The following is a 3,659-nucleotide window of genomic DNA, read 5'->3' on the forward strand; positions in this document are numbered from 1 at the left end:
TCAATGGTGAAGATTTAACTAAAATGTTCCTTTTATAAATTCCAAACTTTACACAACAATAGCTTTTTACTCGCACCTCTGAATCCGAAAATAATGTGATATTTGAAATCTCCAGATCATGAGGATTCATATGATATCCACTTCCATCTTAAAATTCCTGACAAAATCTTTATGGAATCTTTAATGAATTTTTTTGAAATCTTTTCAATGCTTGGTCCGTTCGAGCTCAAATCTTGCTTCCCACCATAATTCAATCCAAGGAATCCATTTTTATGGTTGTTTCTTAAAATTCTTCCTCTTTCACCAAGATTAAAAAAAATACATAATTAAGTATCTTTCCATAGCAAATTAACACAAATTAACAAATATTAAGCTATAAATATGGCATAAAATCATCAATATTTTACACCTAACAAATACCCCTAAACTTAAAAGTTGATAGTCCCTAGCAAAGAAGAAGAATAAGAAAATGAAACTTTTTAAAGAGCATAAGATACTTTAATGGGGTGCCTCAAAGATTGTATAACATATAAATTTTCAAATGGTTTCAATGTAATTATGTAACTCAATTACCTTATGTTTCATCCAACATATATGATACTTCCAATTTGTGTGCGTGTGGAAATGAATTTATGCACTCAATATCATGCATTTGAATAAATTTACAAGAATTAGATATTGATATTAAAGTATGATCTACTATATACCTAACTTAATTATCACTCTCCACTAATGTAGGCTAATACACCATCTTAAATCATTAGAACTTTATGGCTTCTATTGTTAAGGCTAAAATGGTATGACTTAAAAGAAAGAAAAAGGTAAGATATTATAAATCAATTAAAGAAAGCTAAAATTAAATATCAATGAATAAATTACTTGTAAAATTTGTTTCTTTGTTAGATTTTTTTTTCTTCTTTTCTCCTTTTAACTTTCAATATAAGCTCACAAATCTCCTATTTCTCCTTTTCATTGTATTTTTTTTTTCTTCTTTTTCATATCACTTATATTTTTTTCAATTGTTTTGCTTTTTCTTTTTCTTTTCTTTTCTTTTCCACTAAAGCCCCAAACTTATTTTTCTTCTTATTACACATTCAAACCTCCAATTTACACAAAAATACATACTCAAGCCATATTCACTAAACACTTAACCTCCAAACTTCACTTTTTCCTTTTTCTTCAACACTCCCACTAACTCACAAGCATATATTCATATCAATTCAATTAAAGCTCTCTTTATAGTATGCTCAAGTTAGGAAAAAGAAATTTAAAGCTCAAAAAGGGTATGTAAATGTGCTTTAACAAAAAAAAGGCTCTAATATCTTTATGCATCCTAAAGGCTCAAATAAGGTACAAGTGGAAAATAATGTTTTAGGTAGGCTTGAAAGGCTCAAACTTAAAAAAAAAAAAGGGCCTAAATCATGTTCTTAATAATGCATTAATCTAGGATTCTCCTCAAGCAATAATCAAGCAAGTTCTAGAGTTCAATTAATAATAAAGTACTCTAATTCATGCAAACCTTCTTCAAAACACGATCTAAATCATGAACTATTTAATTGTGTGCTCAAAATTTATTGAAAGTAGCAATATGTGAATATAACTTCAAGCATTTAAGCATACACAAAAACTAATCCACTATCTAAAAACCAACTTATTTTCAATCATAGTCTTATTATTGGGTCATTAAAGTACTTAAGAAAACAACACAAAAACAAAAATTTTCCTTATTTTAAGAATAATAATAACCAGGAAAACCACAAACACACTCTAAAAGCAAAAATATTTTTGAATTTTTCAAAACTTTTATGGAGGAAAATAAAAACCTAAACTAACATGCATGAAAACTAGTAAAAACACTTAAAAGACAAGATCAAAAAGATGCAAAGCATGCTTTTCACCCCCAAACTTAAAATGAACAAGTCCTCATTGTGAAAAATATAAAATAAAGCAAAAATATATAAAGATAAAGAATACACCCTTTTGAAGACATAGAATGGTTCTCGCAATGTAAAAACTTGGGAAAAACCTACATGGTGCATTTTCCCTACACCCATCTTTTCCTCTTTTGTACCTAAACATCTTAAAACTGATGTGTAAAATCAACTCGCAAGTGCACAAATCGTTTTCCAGTAATAAAGTGGAAAAATAGGGTTGTCGTACCCAAGGGATTAAGAATTAAGTATCAAAGATAATTAGGTTTTGGTAATATTTAAACTAGCAATTAAGATGGCAATTGAAAATTAAATAAACTAAATTAAACAAAAACAAAAAATTAAAATTAGATCAATTTCAAGTAAGAGAGTGAGTTTAATAATTATGAATACTAGGACATTTGATTTCACCATTAACTATTCCAATTTAATTACTTAAATATGTGAATTTAATTTACTAGTAATTTTATTAACTACACTTAATCACAAAATTAATCAAAAGTAGTTTCCACTCACAATTGATAATATTCACATAGTCTAATTTATTCCTTCCGGCCTATAAATTAAATCATGCAAATTCATTAAGCATAGATTAAGCAAATAATATGGCATGAGACATAAGTATTTGCCAATCAATTATGCATTCATGTAAATCATTGGAGATTCAAAATATTATCCTTTTCCAAGCTCAAATATTATTAAAATCATTCATTCCTTCCGGCTTATGAAAGCATTAAGCATACCAATGATTTATTAATAAAACATATTACCAATTACATAAAACTCAACATATATTAAAATAATTAGACCTTCATAGTTAGGGTTACATCGTAGCCCTAGCTATGAAATTAGTTCATGGCAAGAATAATTTCAACATCCATAATTATAAAGAAAAAAACAATAATGTTTACAATAAAAGAGAACGAAATGAGAATAAAAACTATTGAAGAAATCCTCCTCCAAAAGCTCTCCAAGTCGTAGCCTTCTTCTCCAAGGAAGCCCACGTCTCTATGCCCCTTCCAAAGTCTTCAATTGATCTTCTAAAACTCTAAAACTTTAAAACCCTAGAACCCTTAAGAGATCTTTAGAAACTCCCAAAATTTGGTTTGTTTCTATTTAAGTCTCCTAAAAGCTCTTAAATAACTCTATAAACTTGTATATCTCCCTTCAATGTGGATGAGGGCTATATATGTAGAACCTTGGGAACCTTTTTCTCTCTTTATTTCAATGTCGGAGTCTTGGAAGATACCTTTTTTAGGCCATCAAGAGGGTTTGACGAATTTCATGTGGAAAAAGGAAACTTGATATTACTTACTCTCCAAAACTTTCCTTTTCTCTAATTCTTTCTGAAAAAAATTAGTTAATTAGTCTAATTTACCCTTAATGAAGCATGTGATATGACATGTGCCTCATTAATCCTAAATTAACCAATTATCTCCACTTGTCCTAATCTTGGCCCTTAGATTGCCTTGATTCCCCCTGTTAATCCATGGTGGATATTTAACTAGAAATATTCCTTTTTTATAAATTCCAAGCTTTAAATGATGATATCTTTTTACTCGCATTTCGAAATCCCAAACTAATGTGATATTTGAAATAGTCAGATCGTGAGGATTCATATGACATCCACTTCCATCATGAAATTCCTGATAGAAACTTTAAAGAATCTTCTTGGAATCTTTTCAATGCTTGACCGTTCGAGCTCAATCTTGCTTCCCACCATAATTC

The sequence above is a fragment of the Ziziphus jujuba genome, chromosome 5 (assembly GCF_031755915.1).
Source record: "Ziziphus jujuba cultivar Dongzao chromosome 5, ASM3175591v1".
Lineage (NCBI taxonomy): Eukaryota > Viridiplantae > Streptophyta > Magnoliopsida > Rosales > Rhamnaceae > Ziziphus > Ziziphus jujuba.